At 33.1% G+C, this 25,776-nt stretch overlaps 2 pseudogenes; both read right to left on the bottom strand.

Annotated features, from left to right (window-relative positions):
• The window catches only part of LOC139858931 (uncharacterized), a 313,467-nt pseudogene that overhangs the window by 182,945 nt on the left and 104,746 nt on the right, over positions 1-25,776 (bottom strand).
• On the bottom strand, positions 22,736-25,360 carry LOC139857799 (protein NDR1-like; annotated as a pseudogene).

The raw sequence follows: 25,776 nt of genomic DNA, 5'->3' as shown, positions 1-25,776 counted from the left end.
GCCGTCCAAGTTTTGGAATGCCGTCCAACATAACTGACGGTCCAGCTGTTTTACTTAAAGATATTTAGAGGGGCAAATTGGTATTTTCACATGTGGAACGAGTTAAGGCCACAAGATCAGTTCTAGGAGCATCATTTGCTCCACTATCACCCACACAAATCCTCTCATCTTGTTCTAGTGAGAGAGAAAGAGTTTAGAGAGAGAAAGAGAGAGCTTGATTTGGAGAAGAAGGAGTCGGATTCTCACCAAAGCTCGGGTTCTAAAGTTGTTCATCTCGCTCCTAGCTATGTTGTGGTAGTATTGGTAAGCTCAAACTTCGAATTTCATTTGTTAGATTTGATATTCAAGTTAGGATTTTGAGCTAGTTTGTTGTAAAACCCTTTTAGATGATGAAGTGGGTTCATGGTGACTAGTTATTCTTGTCACTTGGCAGGTTTTGGGTTGGTTGACGATTTGGCCTTGATTAGGCTTTGATCTTAAGTTTAATCACTAGGTTTAGTGATTATAGAAGTGTTGGAACACTTTTGGGTGCGTTTGGTTGACTAATTTTGAAATGGGTCAAAATTAGGGTTTGGTGTTAAAATGGGTAAGACACTGATGTGCGTAGAGGTGTGTACAAAATAGTTATATTTTTATTGCGAAATACTATTAAATACGATACAATTTTACACAAGTTATTTATTTATTTATAGAGTGGATATACCTAAACCTTGCTACAACACTTATAGGCAGTGTACCTAATCGTACAGTAGTGTAGTTTTTAGTAAGTCCGGTTCGTCCACAGGGAACTCGCCAAGTTTAACGCTATATTTTTAAAACTATATTTGTATAAATATAAATATAAATATAAGTAGTATTATTATTATTATAAAAGGGGGTTTTTACCGTTTAATGACCGGTTTGTCAATTTTAAAACTTAAGTCGCAGTTAAAACCTAATGTAAAATATTAAATATATAAAAGACTTAATTTAAAGCGTAAAGTAAATAACGATAATGAAATTGCGATAAATAAAAGTGCGATAAATAAAATTGTGATAATTAAAAAGTACGATAATTAAAAGTGCAATTAAATAAAATGACAGTAACTAAAAGTGCGATAATTAAAAGTGCAATTAAATATGAAATAAAGGAATTATGCTTATTTAAACTTCCGTAATTTTCCAGCTCACATGATTTTGTTTACTTCTTGCCGACGGTTTTATAAATATAATATAATATATAGATATAATTTTAAGAATTAATTATATATTATATTATATTCATGTGCATAGTTGACTTGTAATTTTTAGTCCGTTGCGTCGAGCGTTGAGAGTTAACTCTGGTCCCGATTCCGGATTTTCGAACGTCCTTGCGTACAATTTAATATCTTGTATTTTGCGTTTAGCGTCTTGTACTTTTGTAATTTTGAGACGTTTCTCATCAATAATTTGAACCACTTTGATTGTACTTTGTACTTTTTTGCTTTTTGGTCGTTTGCGTCTTCAATTCGTCGAATCTGTCTTTTGTCTTCACCTTTTATTATTTAAACGAATATCACTTGTAAATAGAACAATTGCAACTAAAAGCTTGTCTTTCTTGAGGGATAATGCTATGAAATATATGTTCGTTTTTAGCATTATTAAATATTCCCATACTTGAGCGTTGCTTGTCCTCAAGCAATATAGTCTTGAAATAAAAATACTAGAATCACTTCATTATTCTTCACACTTTGTACATCAGTGATTTCTATACAGCGGTATGAACAATGGTAGTAACGATGTGGTTTACAGTCCCACATGACTACGAAAAATTAGATCCTTTAGGAAATTGGATCTTTATGAAAACATTTGATCTTTTTAAAAATTCAATCTAGCTTTTACCTAGATAAGTTTTCCGGAATAACCCTTCACCGGTGTTTGCAAAATGTTTTTGTGGGTTTGGTGGGTTTCAGATTTGAAAATTTTTGCTCAAAACTTGCGGTTTTGTGTCACCCACTTGCTAACATTGTATTGGGAAAGCAACACGTCCAGTATACTTGCTCCGTATATTACCTTTTGGTAAACTACCGTCCGGTTGTAAAGGAAAGCGTTGAACAAGCAACTGTTAAGGCAATGTCCCCTGACATGCTTTTATTTATGGTCTATATCGTGTCGGATGCAATTACTATCCTTTGTAGGAGCAATAGTAAAGCTCACCCTTATGGTTTTTCGGTCTGGCACAAGGTCCTGTCTTCGACCATGCTATGCAACCACCGTTCTTACGGTTGACACCCGATTTGGTTCAGGTGATCTGATGAATTCTAGGTGAATTCCTAGGATTTTACGTTCAATGGTAATGAACTCATTGAAAATGGGTTTTCAGAAAACAAATCGGTTTGTAATTTTGATCAAAATATTTTCTCGTTCAAGCTCGATTTTAGATATCATCGAATTCCATGAGTTTGTAATTCTCAATCTTTAAGGTCAATCTCAAGGATTGAGTAATATCAGTCTTAAAAGCTGATTTTTGATCTTTAATGAGATTATCCTTTCTGGGGATCTGATTCATTTGTCTTATCAAGCTAATTTGCACGGCGCCCTCCCCATTTTACGAGACAGATCCTCTCATGGTTAGGATAAGTCTGATCACTTGGCGACCCTGTTTGATGCTGAGGTCCGTGGATTTTCATCTGATTTTCGAGAAAACTTTTCAAGGTTTTTCGTAGACTCTACAACTGGTCTGGACGACAACTTCCTGACCTAAATCAAGAAGCGCGTGTCTTTTTCGGAAGACTTTACTTCCTTTTAATGATGGAATTGATTCATCGTGTAGATCCATTTTTCTTTCAAATATATTACAGTAAATTGGGTAAAACTGATAAAATTGTCCAAAACAAAAGTATCTTCAGTTATTTGTACAAAAATATGTGATATATGTTTTAAATAACTTGGTAAAATTTTCTCACACTTGGCTTTTATTTTCCTTTCTTTGCCTTTTTATTATCCTCTATTCCATTTTAAATGAATTCTAACATTTTGAGTTGTTTCTCAATTTATGTCCTTTCCGAGGTAACAATAATTTCGGTGTTAACACCTAGTTTTATCGTTCATAAATATGTATAAACATGATTTTGAATTCATTTAATTTGAAAATTTTGAAAATTTTTACTAAAATTGGGTAGTCAGTATATAAGACTAGGGCTGTTCTTTATTATCAGAGAGCACTAGATTCTAATACAACTACTGCGTTACTAGTATTTTTAATGGTAACCAAGTGTATAAGTTAAAATTTTAAAAAATCCGAAAGAATTTAACCCATTCCCACACTTAAGATCTTGCAATGCCCTCATTTGCAAGAAATTAGTAACATTTTAAATTATTGAGGGTGATTAGCGTAGAAAAACGATTAAATTTTACCAAAGTTTTCAAACATATTGGCGTTTGTTTGTTGAATGATAAATGGTGCACATCATTTGTTCATTCCGTCTTGTTGTTACATCACATTTTTTTTTCGTTTTGTCATCAAAATTAGTAGCTTTTGCTTAACTTAATGTCAGTCTTTGAAAATGCGCTCTTTTACCCTGTTGTATACAATTGACAATATACATACATACAAATATAAACATGCATGGTAATTTGCAATGGGACTTAAAATCCCACTTTCAAATCAAATATGAAATATTAGTACAACATAATAAAAATATTAAACATTACAATAAAAGTATCAATATTTGTATGCTTAAACATAAATAAATAAAAAAAAATAATAAAAAGATAAAAATCATAAAAATCACCAACGGAACTACATCAATCTGGATAGGGGTTCCAGTTCATGTCATCGGTCGGGTTCCATGGTTGGTGATAGGTGTACTGGTAGGCCTGGTTAGGGTCGTAGAGAGTATATGATGGTCTCATCTCGGGCTGGTGTGGAGGATAGTAAGCGGGTCGGGTCAGTACGTAGTGATCCTGAGGTGATAGCCTGCTCATGATCTGACGCTGATGATAGTCCCATCTATCATGCTGTCGTTGCCTAGAATGCTCGTACTCATTCCGGGCTTGCCACTGCTCGTACCGTCTATGTCTCTCCTCGTTTGTCATTTCTACCTCATCTACACACTGGTAGACGTCAGTCATAGCCTCCCTAATGACATCCCTAATATCATCTGCTTCCTCCATTTCCTCATCTGAACTTCTCTCTACCTGAGGATGATTACCAACATATGGTATTGCCTGATTGCGTCTGCTCTTTAATACCTTAGCACCCTGATAGACCCTCAATACTAAAGGCTCAACCTGTTCCCTACATACCAAAAGTGGACCCCCTTGATCCCTATCTACACCCAAATACTCTCCAATGAGAGTAACAAAAATACCTCCTCCTATTATTCCCCCTTCCTGAATTTCTTCCACCATCTTAGACAAATAAAAACCAACATAGTAAGGGATATTAACAAAGCCTCTTGGGTCTCGAATACACTTTAGGTAAAATAAATCATGTAAGGTCATTTTCTCCTTGTTGTGACCTCTCTGTGTAATCGAGTTAGCCAGAAATCTATGAATTATACGAAGTTCGGCTTTGTTAATATGTAAGTAGGTATGTGTTCCTGCCCGCCCAAAAACATTAAAATCTGACATATGCCTCCAGACGGCGTTAGCATCGAAATTCCTATCTACCCTTTCACCATGATAAATCAAATTCATACAATCGGGTAGTAGTAATTCAGTGGGCGTATATATCTGTAAAGCCCTGGCCATGTCCAGCATGGACATCCTGTACATCCTACGGCCAAGTATAAATCTAAGAAAACTTCTATCATCTAACCTATCTACATCCTCATTTAACGCTATAGTACTCATAAGCTCAACGCACCATTCCTTATATACAGGCCTACGAATGGTGAATAAACGTTCCCAATTGGGAAAAGAAGAGCTGCCATACCTTTGGATCAGATGGAGTCAAACTCGGTTAGCTAGTTGGACTCTTTCCAAAGGATCCCAATCGATTTCCCTTGGCACTTCTACATTTTTCGGTACCAGTTTGAATTTGTTACTTTGATATGATGGGTAATCTCTCCAACTCCGATCAAATCTCAGATTAGGATGCAACTGTTCTTCATGAATCGTTGAGTGTTGTACTATTGGATGCATCAGAAATACTATAAAGGCATCAACATATTTGAAATGTCCCGTTCTTATTGATTAAAAACGTTCCATATTAATTGATTTCGTTGCGAGGTTTTGACCTCTATATGAGACGTTTTTCAAAGACTGCATTCATTTTAAAACAAACCATAACCTTTATTTCATCAATAAAGGTTTAAAAAGCTTTACGTAGATTATCAAATAATGATAATCTAAAATATCCTGTTTACACACGACCATTACATAATGGTTTACAATACAAATATGTTACAACAAAATAAGTTTCTTGAATGCAGTTTTTACACAATATCATACAAGCATGGACTCCAAATCTCGTCCTTATTTAAGTATGCGACAGCGGAAGCTCTTAATAATCACCTGAGAATAAACATGCTTAAAACGTCAACAAAAATGTTGGTGAGTTATAGGTTTAACCTATATATATCAAATCATAATAATAGACCACAAGATTTCATATTTCAATACACATCCCATACATAGAGATAAAAATCATTCATATGGTGAACACCTGGTAACCGACATTAACAAGATGCATATATAAGAATATCCCCATCATTCCGGGACACCCTTCGGATATGATATAAATTTCGAAGTACTAAAGCATCCGGTACTTTGGATGGGGCTTGTTGGGCCCGATAGATCTATCTTTAGGATTCGCGTCAATTAGGGTGTCTGTTCCCTAATTCTTAGATTACCAGACTTAATAAAAAGGGGCATATTCAATTTCGATAATTCAACCATAGAATGTAGTTTCACGTACTTGTGTCTATTTTGTAAATCATTTATAAAACCTGCATGTATTCTCATCCCAAAAATATTAGATTTTAAAAGTGGGACTATAACTCACTTTCACATATTTTTACTTCGTCGGGAAGTAAGACTTGGCCACTGGTTGATTCACGAACCTATAACAATATATACATATATATCAAAGTATGTTCAAAATATATTTACAACACTTTTAATATATTTTGATGTTTTAAGTTTATTAAGTCAGCTGTCCTCGTTAGTAACCTACAACTAGTTGTCCACAATTAGATGTACAGAAATAAATCGATAAATATTATCTTGAATCAATCCACGACCCAGTGTATACGTATCTCAGTATTGATCACAACTCAAACTATATATATTTTGGAATCAACCTCAACCCTGTATAGCTAACTCCAACATTCACATATAGAGTGTCTATGGTTGTTCCGAAATATATATAGATGTGTCGACATGATAGGTCGAAACATTGTATACGTGTCTATGGTATCTCAAGATTATATAATATACAATACAAGTTGATTAAGTTATGGTTGGAATAGATTTGTTACCAATTTTCACGTAGCTAAAATGAGAAAAATTATCCAATCTTGTTTTACCCATAACTTCTTCATTTTAAATCCGTTTTGAGTGAATCAAATTGCTATGGTTTCATATTGAACTCTATTTTATGAATCTAAACAGAAAAAGTATAGGTTTATAGTCGGAAAAATAAGTTACAAGTCGTTTTTGTAAAGGTAGTCATTTCAGTCGAAAGAACGACGTCTAGATGACCATTTTAGAAAACATACTTCCACTTTGAGTTTAACCATAATTTTTGGATATAGTTTCATGTTCATAATAAAAATCATTTTCTCAGAATAACAACTTTTAAATCAAAGTTTATCATAGTTTTTAATTAACTAACCCAAAACAGCCCGCGGTGTTACTACGACGGCGTAAATCCGGTTTTACGGTATTTTTCGTGTTTCCAGGTTTTAAATCATTAAGTTAGCATATCATATAGATATATAACATGTGTTTAGTTGATTTTAAAAGTCAAGTTAGAAGGATTAACTTTTGTTTACGAACAAGTTTAGAATTAACTAAACTATGTTCTAGTGATTACAAGTTTAAAACTTCGAATAAGATAGCTTTATATGTATGAATCGAATGATGTTATGAACATCATTACTACCTTAAGTTCCTTGGATAAACCTACTGGAAAAGAGAAAAATGGATCTAGCTTCAATGGATCCTTGGATGGCTCGAAGTTCTTGAAGCAGAATCATGACACGAAAACAAGTTCAAGTAAGATCATCACTTGAAATAAGATTGTTATAGTTATAGAAATTTAACCAAAGTTTGAATATGATTATTACCTTGTATTAGAATGATAACCTACTGTAAGAAACAAAGATTTCTTGTGGTTGGATGATCACCTTACAAGATTGGAAGTGAGCTAGCAAACTTGAAAGTATTCTTGATTTTATGTAACTAGAACTTGTAAAATATATGAAGAACACTTAGAACTTGAAGATAGAACTTGAGAGAGATCAATTAGATGAAGAAAATTGAAGAATGAAAGTGTTTGTAGGTGTTTTTGGTCGTTGGTGTATGGATTAGATATAAAGGATATGTAATTTTGTTTTCATGTAAATAAGTCATGAATGATTACTCATATTTTTGTAATTTTATGAGATATTTCATGCTAGTTGCCAAATGATGGTTCCCACATGTGTTAGGTGACTCACATGGGCTGCTAAGAGCTGATAATTGGAGTGTATATACCAATAGTACATACATCTAAAAGCTGTGTATTGTACGAGTACGAATACGGGTGCATACGAGTAGAATTGTTGATGAAACTGAACGAGGATGTAATTGTAAGCATTTTTGTTAAGTAGAAGTATTTTGATAAGTGTCTTGAAGTCTTTCAAAAGTTTATGAATACATATTAAAACACTACATGTATATACATTTTAACTGAGTCGTTAAGTCATCGTTAGTCGTTACATGTAAATGTTGTTTTGAAACCTTTAGGTTAACGATCTTGTTGAATGTTGTTAACCCATTGTTTATTATAACAAATGAGATGTTAAATTATTATATTATCACGATATTATGATATATAATATATCTTAGCATGATGTATATACAGTTAAATGTCGTTACAATGATAATCGTTACATATATGTCTCGTTTCGAAATCATTAAGTTAGTAGTCTTATTTTTACATATGTATTTCATTGTTAATACACTTAATAATATATTTACTTATCATTTAACATAATTAACCAAGTGTATCAATATCTTAATATGATTCATATGTACCTAGTAAGACGTTGTTATAACGATAATCGTTATATATATCGTTTTCGAGTTTCTTAAATTAATAGTCTCATTTTTATGTGTATAACTCATTGTTAAAATACCTAATGAGATACATACTTATAATAAAAACATGTTAACTATATATATAACCATATATATGTCATCGTATAGTTTTTACAAGTTTTAACGTTCGTGAATCACCGGTCAACTTGGGTGGTCAATTGTCTATATGAAACATATTTCAATTAATCAAGTCTTAACAAGTTTGATTGCTTAACATGTTGGAAACATTTAATCATGTAAATATCAATCTCAATTAATATATATAAACATGGAAAAGTTCGGGTCACTACAATATTCTTGTTGCAGATCATAATAAGGTACGTGTTGATCAGGTTGTTGTTGTTCCTGTTGTTGCTCCTGTTAAGGTTCATATTGCATTTTTGGTTCAGGTTTTGGAGCAGGTTGTCTAGACGATGATGATGCACCATCAGTATTAGTAAATCTCTGCAAAACACATTAAACACAAAATTTGTGCATCCAAATATGCATTAGTGTTAGCAAAATAACAACTTGAAACAATTACAATAACATGTTTAATCAAAATTAAACTTATACACATTTTCACAATTTTAACAATTCTACACTTTTTCAAATAAGCATATATGAAAATGTTTACAAAGTTCATAAGCATTTAACTCAAATAACATGTTAAAACAACCATTACTAGCAATTAAACAAGTTTCAAATGGCATTTACATCAATTTTATCAAGTTCATGAATTTTAGACCTAAAAAGTCCACTTTAATTCTCAAAAATCATGTTTAGGATCAAAGTTTGGATCATTTAGCTACCTAAACATATTACACCACTTAATTTAGCAATAATTCATGACAAAAATTGGCCATAACCTGTTTATATCAAAAAAGCACCAAATTGCTCAAGAACACAAACCCTAGATTCCTAAAAATTTGGAAGTTTTTGGCTTCAAATCATGTTAAATAGCATCATTATAGGTTATACATGCATAAAATACTAACAATTTAACTCTAATTACACTAGAAATTAACAAAATCAAATTAGGAAAAATATAGCTCAAGAACACTAAAAATCAAATTTAAAGAGGTTTAGGGGTAAAATTGTTACCCTTCTTGATAAACTTCTTATCAAATTCATGATTAGAGCGGATTGTAGCAAGAAATTTGGTGAATTTTGGTATTAAAATGATGAAAATTGAGAAAGTTTGTGTGTGTGTTCGTGATATGTGTGTGTGTTGTGGGGAGAGCAGAAGCAGCGAGCTGCTCTTTTTCTATCTGACCAGATTTTTGCCTCCATGCGATCGCATGGAGGTATAGTTTAAATACCATGCGATCGCATGGGGTTCAGGTTTTTTTTTTTTTTTTTTTTTTTTATATAAAACCTTATACTTATTAAAACAAATAATTAATTAAATTTTAAAAATTTTGTTTCTTTTTAGGATGAGGGCGTTTCGGATCGTTGTCCTAGTTCGTCCCTCGATAAAATTTTAAAATTTGTCACTTTTTAAGCGTTGTTTTTAAAGTAAAGATTTTTGGGTTTTTTAATGTTTTTGGCATACTTTAATTCAATAAGATTAAAAATAATGATAATAAAAGTTCTCATCCCTCCCTCGGGTAGAGCAATTTCGGTTCAACGACCTAGTTTTCAACTCACAACGAATTTTAAAAATCATATTTTTAACTTAGTTAAATAAAGTAAATTTTTGTTTTTAAATTCACACCAAACTTAAATTTAAAATGCATAAAATTAAAAATTCATATTATTAAAATTTTAAAAATTCACACCAAACTAATATTATATTTTTGTTTTTATACATACAAACTTATATTAAAAATATTAATTTTTCAAATATTTACAAACTTAAATATATTGATTTTAAAAAGTTTACAATATTAATTTAATATTTATATATTAATTTGAAAAATACGGTAAAAATTAAAAATTAAAAATCTTTTTGGTCTTTTATCCCACTTTAATCAATCAAATATTATCAAAAATATACGCCCCTCTTTTCGGTAAAGTAATTTAGGTTCAACGACCTAGTTTTACTCCTGACGAATTTTTGAAATATTTTGGGTTGATTGATTAAAGATATTTATACCTTAAGAATAAACGGTAAATTTCGCAGTAATGTAATAAATTTTTGTATGATATCAATAATTTCGGTTACGCATACCTAATTTTATTGAATACCAATTTAATACTTTATAGCGAACGATTCAGCGTTTATTATCAAAAGGTTAAAAACAATAAAAAAATAAAAACTGTACATACTTACCTGTGAGAAAGAATTCTCAGAGACCTGCTTTAGCCGACTCATAGGAGAGTCGTGTGATTTGGTTGTCCATAGCTACGTAAGAATAACCTCGAATCTTCAATATCTTTTCTTCTAAACATATGTACGGTCCTTCTCTGCATAGAGTAACAAATTCGGTATTTGAATATGTTTGATTATTTGAACATTTACCTTCGTGTGACTATTTTCCGCATTTGTAACATCTTTCAAGGTGTCGTGCTCTTCTTTTCGTTGCGGATTTTGATTTTCCTTTTCCAAAATGTATCTTATGATGATCTTTTCTGAGTTCTTTTCTTACTCCGTCCATTTTGCCTCTTATGAATGATACCAGTTCACTCAGAAGTGTGTCATTATTACGTTTAGTAATCATAGCGTGTAGCATTAGACCATGGTTCAGATCAAAGGAATTCTTCATCTCGTAAAACCTAAAAAAATAAAAATTCAGAATGGGGAAAGAAGACTAGTTCTTTAGGGTCTGCTAGGGAAAGACCATTCGGATTCCATTCTCGAGAACTACACGAAAACAGAATATCTAACTCTAACAGAAATACATATTACCCTAAAAAGATTCGAACCTTCCCACACTTAGTTAGCTGTGGTGTCGAAAATATGATTAACTTCGTTTTCAATTGGACTATCAACAACTTGTATATCTTTAACTTTTACTTCAAGCCAATTGTTGATTTCCTCTGTAACTTTCACAAATTCAACTAACATTGCCTTTTCTTTGGCGATAAATTGGATACTAATTGGTTACATAACTTAAAGTTTCCCTTAATCCTAGCATCGTGAATCCGTTTATAAAGTTTCTTCGTTGAACTGTTAAAAACGGGTTCATCTAATTTCGTATCATCAACGGGGTTCTTTGTGATCGGATCATCGTTAAGTGTTTCTTCATCTTCCCTACACTTATGTGTTTTAATTGGTCTAACAGTTTTGGTTGGTGGAGATCTAAACTTTCGGTTCACAAAGGTGATCGATTTATCACCATCCCTATGTGTCATTCTACCTTCTCTTACATCAATGAACGCCTCGGTGGTTGCTAAAAATGGGCGACCTAAAATTAGAGGAATATCAAGGTTTTCCTCCATATTAATAACTATGAAGTTTGCAACAAAGGTCAAACTTCCCACGTTAACAAGTAAATTATTTGCTATTCCAACCGGGTATTTAATGGTTAGGTCAAATGATTGAACACCTATTTTGGTTGGTTTTAATTTACCCATACCTAATCTTTTGTATAAGGAAAGAGGCATAATATTTGCACTTGCTCCTAAATCTGCGAGTCCATTATATATAGCACCATCATTAAGCAAGCAAGAAATGATAAATTCACCCGGGTCTCCTACTTTAGTAAGTCGAGTTGGTTTGTAAACCTTTTTCGGGTGTTCTTTTCTTGGTTCTTTCACTTCTATTTGAACTTCTTTTTCTTCATTTCTTTGAATGGGAGGTTTGTATAAGAATTCTTCTTCATCACTCCAATTTGAATCCTCCCTATTTTCCAATTTTGATTTTTCATATGTTGTTGATGACATATTTATGTTTTCATTTTGAGGGTTTTCTTGAGTGGTGAAATTATGATTGACTTCATTGTCAACTTCCATAGGACCATGTATGTAATGTTTAACTCTGTGACCATTAACTTTAAATTCAATTCCATTTGAATTTATTAACTCTATTGTTCCGTATGGGAAAACTCTTTTGACTATAAATGGTCCAGACCATCTTGATTTCAATTTTCCAGGAAATAGCTTGAATCTTGAATTGAAAAGAAGAACTCTGTCTCATTCTTTAAATTCTTTTGAACTTCTGATTCTTTTATCATGCCATTTCTTCGTTCTTTCTTTATAGATTAGCGAATTTTCATATGCTTCATGTCTTAATTCTTCTAATTCGTTTAGTTGACTTAACCGTAGACGTCCAGCTTCATGTAAATCAAGATTACATGTCTTCAAAGCCCAAAATGCTTTGTGTTCAATTTCTACTGGAAGGTGACATGCTTTTTCCATAAACGAGTCTAAAAGGTGTGGTTCCAATTGGAGTTTTGTAGGCTGTTCTAAAAGCCTAGAGTGCATCCTCCAATTTCATGGACCATTCCTTCGAATTTGATCCTACGGTTTTCTCTAGAATACATTTTAAAGCTCGGTTGGTATTTTCAACTTGTCCACTTGTTTGTGGATGATAAGCGGTTGAGATTTTATGAGTTACTCCATATCTTTTGAGAACTTTCTCAAGTTGATTATTACATAAATGAGTACCCCGATCACTTATTAAAGCTTTCGGTGTTTCGAACCTTGCAAAAAGACGTTTTAAAACGTTGACTACAACTCGTGCATCGTTAGTCGGGAGAGCTTGTGCTTCCGCCCATTTAGATACATAATCAATGGCAACGAGAATATAGAGATTATTATGAGATTATGGAAATGGACCCATAAAGTCAATACCTCAAATGTCAAATACTTCACATACTTTAATGACATTTTGTGGCATTTCATTACGTTGACTTATTTTTCCGGCCCTTTGACAAGCATCACAGGATTTGCAAAGAAGGTGTACGTCTTTGAAAATTGTAGGCCAATAAAATCCAGCATAGTAAACTTTTCTTGCTGTGAGTTGAGGCCCATAATGCCCTCATGTTGGTCCTGTATGACAATGTTTTAAGATTTGACTAGCTTCATAACCGAATACACATCGGCGTATTATTCCATCGGGACAGCTTTTAAACAAATGTGGATCTTCCCAGAAATAGTGCTTTATATCACTAAAGAATTTCTTTCGTTTTTGGTACGACAACCCTTTTTCAAGGAATCCACATACTAAGTAGTTTGCATAGTCTGCAAACCATGGAATTTCACTATAATCTATCTTCAATGGATATTCATCAGGAAAGTTATCTTGTATGGCTGATTCATTTAGAACTTCTAATTCAGGATTTTCAAGACGAGAAAGATGATCAGCGGCGAGATTTTCTGATCTCTTTTTATCTCGGATTTCAATATCGAACTCTTGTAAGAGTAAGATCCAACGGATTAATCGTGGTTTGGCATCTTGTTTCGAAAATAGGTATCTAAGAGCAGAATGGTCAGTATAGACCACCGTTTTAGCTAGAACGAGATATGAACGAAATTTGTCAAAAGCAAAGACAATGGCAAGGAGTTCTTTTTCAGTAGTTGTGTAATTCGTTTGTGCTCCTTGTAACGTCTTACTAGCATAATAAATAGGTTGAAATAGTTTTTCAATCCTTTGTCCTAAAACGGCTCCCATTGCAAAATCACTTGCATCGCACATAAGTTCAAACGGTAGATTCCAATTTGGAGTTATCATGATCGGCGCATTAGTGATTTTTTCTTTAAGAATATTAAAAGATTTGATGCTTTCATCCGAAAAGATGAATGGAGCATCCTTTTCTAGGAGTTTATTCATAGGAGTGGCAATTTTAGAAAAATCTTTTATGAAACGTCGGTAAAAACCAGCATGCCCTAGAAAACTCCTAACTCCTCTAACATTGGTGGGATGTGGAAGTTTAGCAATTACATCTACTTTAGCTCTGTCCACTTCAATTCCTTCCTTTGAAATCTTATGACCAAGAACGATGCCTTCTTTAACTATGAAATGGCATTTCTCCCAATTAAGTACTAGATTTGATTGTTCGCATCTAATAAGCATTCATTCAAGATTAACTAGACATGATTCAAATGTATCACCGAAGACTGAAAAGTCATCCATGAAAACTTCCATGCATTCTTCTATCATGTCGTGAAAAATTGCCATCATGCACCTTTGAAAGGTTGCAGGGGCGTTGCAAAGTCCAAATGACATGCGTTTGTAAGCAAAAGTACCATAAGGGCACGTGAACGTGGTTTTCTCTTGGTCCTCGGGAGCTATTGGAATTTGAAAATATCCAAAAAAACCATCAAGAAAACAATAGTAACTGTTTTCAGCTAATCTTTCCAATATTTGATCAATGAAAGGTAAGGGAAAGTGATCTTTTCTGGTGGTGTCATTTAATTTTCCATAATCAATACAAACACGCCATCCTGTCACAGTCCTAGTAGGAATAAGCTCATTTTTCTCATTTGTGATGACAGTCATGCCACCCTTCTTAGGTACGCATTGAACTGGGCTTACCCATGGACTATCAGAGATTGGATAAATTAAACCTGCATCTAGCAGTTTAATAATTTCTTTCTTAACAACATCTTGCATATTAGGATTTAGTCTTCGTTGGCGTTGCACATACGTTTTATGACCTTCTTCCATAAAGATTTTATGTGTGCAATACGAAGGACTTATTCCTTTAATGTCATGAATTTTCCATACAATAGCTGGTTTATGAGCTTTTAGCACAGAAATGAGTTGAGATTTTTCATTTTTAGTAAGAGAAGATGATATTATTACAGGTAATTCAGATTCACCATGTAAATAAGCGTATTCCAGATGGTTTGGAAGTGGCTTTAACTTCAATGTCGATGGTTCTTCTATCGATGATTTGTATCGATATCTGTCTTCTTCTTTTAGCATTTGAATTTCTTTTGTTGTTGGTTCATATCCATTAGCCATAAGTGTAGCTAACATTTCAGTTTCATCAATTGGTTCAGTTCCTTCTCCTAAAGAACATTCTCCCGTTCCTTGCAATTCTGGAAATTCTTCTAACAATTCTGCATGTGAATCTATAGTTTGAATATAATAACATGTATCATCTGCAGATTGCGTTTGTTGCATTGCTCTATCAACTGAAAAGGTAACACTCTCGTCCTCTATATTTAGGGTCAGTTTCTTACCGAACACGTCTATTATTGCTTTAGCCGTGTTTAAGAATGGTCTTCCTAATATGAGAGGAACTCGAGAATCTTCTTCCATATCCAGAATAATAAAATCTACTGGAAATACTAAAGTACCAACTTTAACTAGCATATTTTCCATTATCCCTCTAGGATATTTTATTGATCGATCGACTAGTTGTATGCTTGTTCATGTTGGTTTCAATTCTCCAAGGTCTAGTTTAGCGTATAGTGAATACAGCATTAGATTTATACGAGCACCTAAATCTGCCAATGCTTCTATTGAACTAAGACTACCCAGAAAACATGAAATTGTGAAACTTCCTGGATCTGATAATTTTTCTGGTATCTTATTCAACAGCACTGCAGAACAATTAGCATTCATAGTAACAGCCGAGAGTTCTTCCATTTTCTTTCTATTTATGATTAGATCTTTCAGAAATTTAGCATATCTTGGCATTCCTGAAATTACATCAATGAAAGGAAGATTAACATTTATTTGTTTAAACATATCCAAGAATTTGGATTGCTCGGCTTCAAGTCTCTCTTTTCTCATTTTACTCGGGTAAGGAAGTGGTGGTTGGTATAGTTTGACATATGGTTTAGCCTTAATTGTGTTATCTTCATTAACCTTTTCAACTACTAGTTATGTTTCCTTATCTTGCTCAGATTGTGGTTCTTGTGGAGTAGAAATAGCGTCATCAGAAATTACAGGCATTTCAGGTGGTTTAAGTGTAATACCACTTCTTGTGGTAATGGCTTTAGCTGTTTCATTCCGGGGATTAGCATTTGTATCACTAGGTAGACTTCCCGGTTTTCTTTCACCTATTAACCTTGCTAGGTTACTTACTTCTTGTTCCAAATTTTGAATCGAAGCTTGTTGATTTCTAAATGCTTGAGCATTTTGTTCATTGGTTTGTTTCTGAGATGTGAAAAATTGCGTTTGAGATTCAACTAGCTTTGACATCATATCTTCTAAATTTGGCTTTTTATCATCGGTTTGTGGTGGTTTGTTTTGAAAAATAGGTCTTTGCTGATTGTAAGTATTATTAGGTACTTGTTGATTGCTAGGACCTTGTTGGTTGTTGTATGGAATATTTCGGTTATAATTCTGATTTTGATTGTAGATCGGTTTTGGCGGTTGATAATTATTCTGATAATTATTTCCAGGCCTTTGGTTCATGTATGAAACATTCTCTCTTTATTCCATTGTTGGTTCAATACTGAGACAATCTTTTGTCAAATGTGGTCCTCCACACTGCTCACAACTAATTCGTATTGAGTGAATATCCTTAGTCATCTTTTCCATTCGTCTCTCGACAGCATCTATCTTTGCAGAAATGGAATCGAAGTCATGGCTAGAATCAGCTCTAGCTGCTTTAGATGATCTAACGATATCTTTTTCTTGGTGCCACTCATGTGAGTGGGAAGCAGTGTTATCAATAATTTTGTAAGCGTCAGTTGTGGTTTTCTTCATAATGGAACCACCAGCTGCTATATTTATGTCTTTTCTTGTAGTGATGTCGCATCCTTGGTAGAATATTTGTACTATTTGACAAGTGTCTAAACCATGTTGCGGACATCCTCTCAATAACTTTCCAAATCTTGTCCACGCCTCATATAGAGTTTCATTTGGCTTTTGTGTGAACGTAACAATTTCTCCTTGAAGTCTGACGGCTTTAGATGCCGGAAAGAATTGTTTAAGAAAGTTTTAAACTAAAACGTCCCATGTATCAATCGCCCCTTCAGGTAACGATTCTAACCAATCTTTGGATTCTCCCTTTAAAGTCCAGGGAACTAACATGAGATATATCTGTTCATCCTCCACTTCTCGGATTTTAAATAGAGTGCAGATCCTATTAAAGGTTCGAAGATGTTCATTTGGATCTTCCTTCGGCGCACCACTAAATTGGCATTGATTAGTTACCATGTGTAGGATTTGTCCTTTGATTTCATAATCTGGCGCATTAATGTCTGGTTGAGTAATTGCGTGACCTTGGCCAGTGCGTTTAGCTCTCATTCGGTCTTCCATACTTAGAGGTTCCAGATTTTCCATGATTGAATTTATTGAATCAGAATCACTAGAGGATTCTGATTTAATGGGTTGTTCCTCTACAATCTCTGTTTGAATGATTGGTGGTTCCGGAGGAAAGATTAGTGGTTCAGGATCTCTGAATTGTCCCTGAATATCCTCCGGATTCTCAATTGTGAGGTCGGGTTCAAAAAATGGATTATCGGAAATTTGAATTGGAGTACTTGGTCGACTAGATGATGATTCTAAATAAAAATCAACGGCGACAATATTGGCTAGATGTCTTGATCTGGTTACAGGTGGTGAACGTATAAAAGGTGGTGAACGTTTTGCTCGGTGCATTCACTGAATATCCTATTAGTTATAAAAGATAAAAATTATTAAAGTTATCAAATTAATAGACTTTTCTGATTTTGCCCACGTTTCGAATAGCCAATAGATGCAGCAGGGAGCCAGAACCCTTTAAATCGGAAGCTCACAACTCAGCCACTAACAAATCCAACTATTACTACGAACCAGAAAATTTTGGATGTCTATCAATTTAACCACTTAAAATAATGTTTCGTTGAAATTTAAAGAAATTTAGAGAAGAAATAGAAAAAATTCTATGTCCTAAAAACTAGAGCGGCAAAAAATAAGAAAGAAAAATAGCGCGTCGGAAAAACGCCGAAAAATAAATGGTCGAAAAAATAATAAAAAGAACGTAGCGCGTTGAAACTTAAAAGTCTAAAAAAAAAACTAAGAATTAAAAGTTGCGTCTAAAAATATTAAAGCTTAAAAGAAATACTATATCCAAAACGGCAATAAATTAACAAGTACTAAAATCTAAAAACGGCGTCGCAAAATTCTAAAGCACCTAAATCTTAGTCTAAAGAAAAAGTACTTAAGGGATTTTACGGCAAAGTCTAAAAATCTAGAAATAAAAATAACTACGGCAAAAACTATGACTTAGAACTAAATACGAACGAAAAATACAAATATTACGCTAAAATAAATAAAAAGATACAAAATATAAAAATAAACTTAAAGTTGTAAAAAGTACAATTTTTATAAAAATATTATTTTTATATTATTTATTTATAAAAGTATTAATTTTATAAATTTAATAAAACTAATTTAATCTTAAAATACAAAAATATAAAACTAAAACTTTATTATTATTATAATAAACCCTAATTAGGGTTTTAATTAATTAATAATAATTATTATTATTACTCCGTAATTAATGCTGAAATTGGTCAAACCTGGCGTGTCAAGCCAGTCATGCGATCGCATGAGATTGGAGTTAAAACTCCATGCGGTCGCATGGATTAAATTTCTAGGCCAGATTATGGGCTTCAACAGTGATCGGCCCGTAAACTTTTATATATATATATAGTTTTTTATTTTTCTGTTTTTAAATTTATATAAAATATTTATATAACTTAATTAAAACTTATATTTAAAAAAAATAGAAATAGAAATACTTTATAATTTTATATATATTTAATAAACTATTAAAAATATATAATTTTTTGTTTTTGTTTTTATATTTTTGTATTTTTAATATTTAAAACGTATTTTTACAAAAGCGTATTTTTACAAAAGTAAACTAAGAATTTTTTTTTTATATAGCGTTGCGCTTTCGGCGTTTTAGTGTCCCCGGTAGCAGCGCCAAAAATACTTGATGTGCGTAGAGGTGTGTACAAAATAGTTATATTTTTATTGCGAAATACTATTAAATACGATACAATTTTACACAAGTTATTTATTTATAGAGTGGATATACCTAAACCTTGCTACAACACTTATAGTCAGTGTACCTAATTGTACAGTAGTGTAGTTTTTAGTAAGTCTTGTTCGTCTACAGGGAACTCGCCAAGTTTAACGCTATATTTTTAAAACTATATTTGTATAAATATAAATATAAATATAAGTAGTATTATTATTATTATAAAAGGGGGTTTTTATTGTTTAATGACCGGTTTGTCGATTTTAAAACTTAAGTCGCAGTTAAAACCTAATGTAAAATATTAAATATATAAAAGACTTAATTTAAAGTGTAAAGTAAATAACTATAATTAAATTGCGATAAATAAAAGTGCGATAAATAAAATTGCGAAAATTAAAAAGTACGATAATTAAAAGTGCAATTAAATAAAATGACAGTAAATAAAAGTGCGATAATTAAAAGTGCAATTACATATGAAATAAAGGAATTATGCTTATTTAAACTTCCGTAATCATGATGTTTGACGTGTTGATTTTAGTTTATTACCATGGGTTAATTGTCCTTTGTCCTGAATTATTCAATATGTCCATACGAATTTGTCCATAATAGTCCATCAGTCATAATCGTAAAATGCGGAAGTCTTTGTCAAATTATTCTTATTCCCGAAGTTAAATATTTCAAATAATTGGGGATTCGAATTGTAACAAGGTCTTAATACTTTGTTTAATGAATACACCAGGTTATCGACTGCGTGTAGTCCAAGGTTTTACTACTTTGTTAACAATTACACCAATTACTCTTGAATGTAATCCACCCCTATTTCAACTAGTCCTTTAACTATTAATCCAGTTCCGTGTCCGGTAAAATGAACAATTATTGGTATTTATAGATATCCCGCCCACCGTACCCGATTAAGCGTATGTGGTTATTTATAGATACGTCAAATTATAACCTTTATATTAAATTAACGAGGTATCGTTAAGTTAATATAAAACCCATTAATAGCCCATAGTCTAATTTCCACAAGTGTAGTTCTTATATCCAAACCCCAATTATGGTCCAAAGCCCAATTACCCAATTTTAATATTTAGCCCAACATCAAGATTACTTCGGTATTAAATAAGCATAATAATAACTTAGCTACGAGACATTAATTTAAAAAGGTTGAACATAACTTACAATGATTAATAATAGCGTAGCGTTACACGGACATAATTTCGACTTACACCCTTACAACATTCGCTAACATACCCTTATTATTAAAATTAAAATTAAAATTAAAATTAAAATTAAAATTATAATATATATATATATATATATATATATATATATATATATATATATATATATATATATATATATATATATATATATATATATTACGAGTGAGATAGAGAGATTGATGGATAGATGGATGTAAAAACTGGCCAAAACACGCGAAATTTATAGCACCTCAGCTGCTACAGGTGCTCATGCGATCGTATGGCTTACTTTTCCAGCTCACATGATTTTGTTTACTTCTTGCCGACGGTTTTATAAATATAATATAATATATATATAATTTTAAGAATTAATTATATATTATATTATATTCATGTGCATAGTTGACTTGTAATTTTTAGTCCGTTGTGTCGAGCGTTGAGAGTTGACTCTGGTCCCGGTTCCGGATTTTCGAACGTCCTTGCGTACAATTTAATATCTTGTATTTTGCGTTTCGCGTCTTGTACTTTTGTAATTTTGAGACGTTTCTCATCAATAATTTGAACCACTTTGATTGTACTTTGTACTTTTTAGCTTTTTGGTCGTTTGCGTCTTCAATTCGTCGAATCTGTCTTTTGTCTTCACCTTTTATTATTTAAACGAATATCACTTGTAAATAGAACAATTGCAACTAAAAGCTTGTCTTTCTTGAGGGATAATGCTATGAAATATATGTTCGTTTTTAGCATTATCATACACGTGTTTAACACTTGTGTTCGGGTTCAATCGGTGTATAAGGAGCATTTTTACTCGTGTTAGTGATTATTGGTGAGTTTGGGCGTGATTTGTGCCTGGAGGTGCATTTGGGTCGAAATTGCACTAAGGGTCAATTGAGTTGGTTTGTAAATCCACCCTAATTGTGTTGTTGTATTTGTGATGATGGAATAGGTACATTCCATCGGCGAGTTGCGGATTATTCGGAAGCATTCGTCAAGGAGACAAGGTGAGTCTTAATATCCTATGTGCATATGTATGTGTAGGATGGGTGCGGGTCGGGTGGAGTGGTTCTCGGTTATAGAGCTCACTTCACATATAGGTAGATTTGATGGACTTGTGTATCGGACCAATTGGCACGGTTGTGCGATTTGGTTGACCACCTTTGGCGAGGTACACATTTTGTGTGTACATTATCACACGTGGTTGTGATGTGGATGATATAACCCCAATGGCGAAGGGTTTTGATGTTGAGAAGTGAGTCGCGTGTGGATGCGGATTCACGATGACGCGTGTAGTTTCGGTCATCTTATTGAATTGTGAAAGTGAATCTCGTGTAGTTCGGATTCACGATGACTCGTGTAGTTCGGTCATCTTATTGAGGTAGTGGTCTCGTGTAGTTCGGATTCACTAAGGCTCGTGTAGTTCAGCCAACCTCGATGTTGTTGTGGTAATGAAGATAGTAGTCTCGTGTGGATGCGGATTTACTAAGGCTCGTGTAGTTCGGCCAATCTTTATGTTGGTAATTGGTAGTCGGGTCCGGTATTGGGTTAAGGGGTTGACCTTGGACGTTTGTATATATATATATATATATATATATATATATATATATATATATATATATATATTAATGTATTGTTGTGATGTAGCTAACCCTCCGGGTGTAGCTTATTGGCGTTGTTCACATCGTCGTTGGTGAACTTACTTTATTGTTGTTAGCTTGTTGCTTAGTGATCGTACGGTATGCTTAGATTAGCTTGCCTTATATTTGGAAGCTCAAGTATGCGTTATTTGTTTATTGTTGTGGCGTGTCCATTTTATGCATATATATGTATGTAGTATATTCTCACTCACTAAGCTTTAGCTTACCCTCTCGTTGTTTACATTTTTATAGATTGCATGGATGCGGTGGCTCGGGTAAGCGTGGGACTAGTGGACTTGCGTAGTTTGCTTTAGAAGACTTGCTTTTGGATTCGGTTAGGATTGGGTAGCGTATCCCCAATCACCATGCTCGGTCTATGTTTTGAATTAAACTAAATGGGTCGAAATGGTCACTTTGTAGTAAGATGGGTCGATGTGGGCCCGGTGTCGTAAAACTCGATTTTATTGTGGAAAACTCTTAGGTTTAATTATTATAACATATTGTGTAAGTGTTTTGGTTTAAAAGTGTCGGGTAGCGGGTTTACCGCTCGCGTTGTTTGAAAAACTGATCAGAATATTTTAGTACATTTGGACGCCGTCCCAGATGGCTGGACGCCGTCCAGTCCTTCAGAGCTAGACGCCGTCCAGATAACTGGACGCCGTCCAGATGTGTTGTTCCAGAATTTTTTTTTTTATGGCACGTTTTTGGAAGGATAACGGGTTGGGTTGTTACACTTAACCATTACCAACCACTACACCTTCCCAGTTGAAAAACGTCAATAATCTTTCTTGTTAACTTTAATTAATCCAAATAACACAAATGTACTCGAAAGTTTTCAATTTACACTGAATCTTATATCACAAAACATCATTATCATTATAACATTATTATACATCTCATTGACATGAACGAATAATACAGCAAACACACAAGAATGTCTAAACAAACCCCAATGTGAAGCTACTGAAACCAACCAATAACTGAAACCAACCAATAACACACACAACTGAAACTTCCAAGAAAACAATTCCGGCGCACCGGACTTTAACCTGGTGCCCTTTTTTTGCACTCTCTGACCAAAATTCACTAACTTCAAAATCAGCTTCAACAACCAACCTACGTCTCTTAGTTTTCCGATACGACGTCTTAAACCTAATCTTAGTCTCTAATCCCACCTTAAACACCACTCCACCATCCACCGGCAACCCATAAGTTTCTGATGAAGTGCGAGGTGTATATAAAATAGTTATTATTTTACTAGGAAAAACTATTAAATACGATACAATTTTACACAAGATATTTATTTATTTATAGAATGGATATACTTAAACCTTGCTACAACACTTATAGGCAGTGTACCTAATCGTACAGTAGTGTAGTTTTTAGTAAGTCCGGTTCGTTCCACAGGGAAATCTTTAAACAAAGCTCAACGCTATATTAGTTTACTTTTATAAAAATACAAATATATATATAAGTAATATTATTATTATAAAGGGGGGTTTTTACCGTTTAATGACCGGTTTGTCGATTTTAAAACTTTAGTCGCAGTTAAAACCTAATGTAAAATATAAAATAAATACAAGACTTTAAATTAAAGCGTAAAGTAAATAACGATAATGAAATTGCGGATAATAAAAATGCTATAAAATTAAATTGCAATAATTAAAAGTACGATAATTAAAAGTGCGATTAAATAACAATAAAAGAAATTAAATATGAAATAAAAGAATTATGCTTATTTAAACTTCCGTAATCATGACGTTTGACGTGTTGATTTTAGTTTTATGCCCATGGGTTAATTGTCCTTTGTCCTGGATTATTCAATATGTCCGTCTGGTTTTTGTCCATAACAGTCCATCAGTCATAAATATAAATTGCAAGTGTCCTTGACAAATTATTATTATACCCGAAGTTAAATATTCCAACTAATTGGGGATTCGAATTGTAACAAGGTTTTAATACTTTGTTTAATGAATACACCAGGTTATCGACTGCGTGTAAACCAAGGTTTTACTACTTTGTTAACAATTACACCAATTACCCTTGAATGTAATTTCACCCCTGTTTTAATTATTCTAGTGGCTATTAATCCATTCCCGTGTCCGGTTAAATGAACGATTATTCGTACATATAAATACCCCGCCCATCGTGTCCGATCGAGTGTATATGGTAATTTATAGGGACGCCCAATTGTAAATCTTTATATTAACATTAACAAACTTTCATTTAGTTAAACAAATATAAAGCCCATTAATAGCCCATAGTCTAGTTTCCACAAGTGTCGTTCTTTTGTCCAAACCCCAATTATGGTACAAAGCCCAATTACCCAATTTTAATAATTAGCCTAACATCATGATTACTTCGTTTTAAACAAGCATAATAATAACTTAGCTACGAGACATTAATATAAAAAGGTTGAACATAACTTACAATGATTAAAAATAGCGTAGCGTTACACGGACAGAATTTCGACTTACACCCTTACAACATTCGCTAACATACCCTTATTATTAGAATTATAATTAAAATTAAAATATAAATTATAAATATAAATATATATTACTTCGTATGAATGAGAAGAAAAAATGATGATGATTTTGATCAGAATTCGGGTTGATTTATAGCCAGACTTGAAATTTGGGGCTCCGCGACTCGCGGCCAAATACCCTTAAAACTCCGCGAGTCGCGGAGAGGTATTTACAGTTTACACCCTTGGAGTTTCCTGCTGCCGACGGTTTTAAATATATATATATAATATATATATAATTAATATAATTAATTATATATTATATTATATTTATATATATAGTTAACTTGTAATTTTTAGTCCGTTGCGTCGAGCGTTAAGAATTGACTCTGGTCCCGGTTCCGGATTTTCGAACGTCCTCGCGTACAATTTTAATATCTTGTACTTTGCGTTTTGAATCTTGTACTCTTGTGATTTTGAGACGTTTCTTATCAATAATTGGAACCTTTTTGATTGTCTTTTGTTCTTTTGAGCTTTTTGGTCGTTTGCGTCTTCAATTCGTCGAATCTGTCTTTTGTCTTCACCTTTTATTATTTAAACGAATATCACTTGTAAATAGAACAATTGCAACTAAAAGCTTGTCTTTCTTGAGGAATAATGCTATGAAATATATGTTCGTTTTTAGCATTATCAGTTTCCATCCATTTTTTTCCAGCGAGTATGTTTCTTGTATCCTTGATAAAACCCCGGAAGCGTATAGTTCGATATCGGGCTCACAATCTCGTTGATTCCATTATTACTTGATTTTCTATAATAAAATAAAGTGATGTTGAGTGGATCATAGTAAATACCTTTGTCTCTATTAACGTTGTCGAGTTTAAGATCAACGTAGATTGATTGGTATGAGATTGAATTTAAAGTTTTGTTGAGGGCGGGAATGTAAATATCTTGGATGGATAGTATTGGGTTTAACATACGTGAGTTTGACCACATGATGTATCTTGGAAATACTCCAGTATTATGAAAGCCAAATACCTGATGGTGAGCGTGTAATCGGACATGGTTTCTGGCACGATGTTTGGAGAAAATAAAGGAGGTTATTAGCGTTGATTGTTTGACTTGCTGATTAGTAGTTGCTTTGTCTGATATTACTATTATTATTATACTACCGATTAGACAAAAATTATGAATATTACTGAGGGTAATTTCGACTTTTCATCTTCTTCTTTTTTCCTTTTAACTAAATTTCATCTCACCACAAACACCCCCGCACTTTGTTCAAAAATTAAAATCGACCCCAAAACAGGGGTAAAGTGTCAACTCAACATTTTCATAAAAAATCTTAAATAAACTCCACTCAAATATTCAATGGGTCATATCTTCTCGCTCGCAACGAGTTAAATTTTTCC

Source organism: Rutidosis leptorrhynchoides, chromosome 7 (assembly GCF_046630445.1).
Source record: "Rutidosis leptorrhynchoides isolate AG116_Rl617_1_P2 chromosome 7, CSIRO_AGI_Rlap_v1, whole genome shotgun sequence".
NCBI lineage: Eukaryota > Viridiplantae > Streptophyta > Magnoliopsida > Asterales > Asteraceae > Rutidosis > Rutidosis leptorrhynchoides.
Note: the sequence above shows the minus strand (reverse complement) of the source record. Positions and strands in the feature narration are given on the sequence as shown.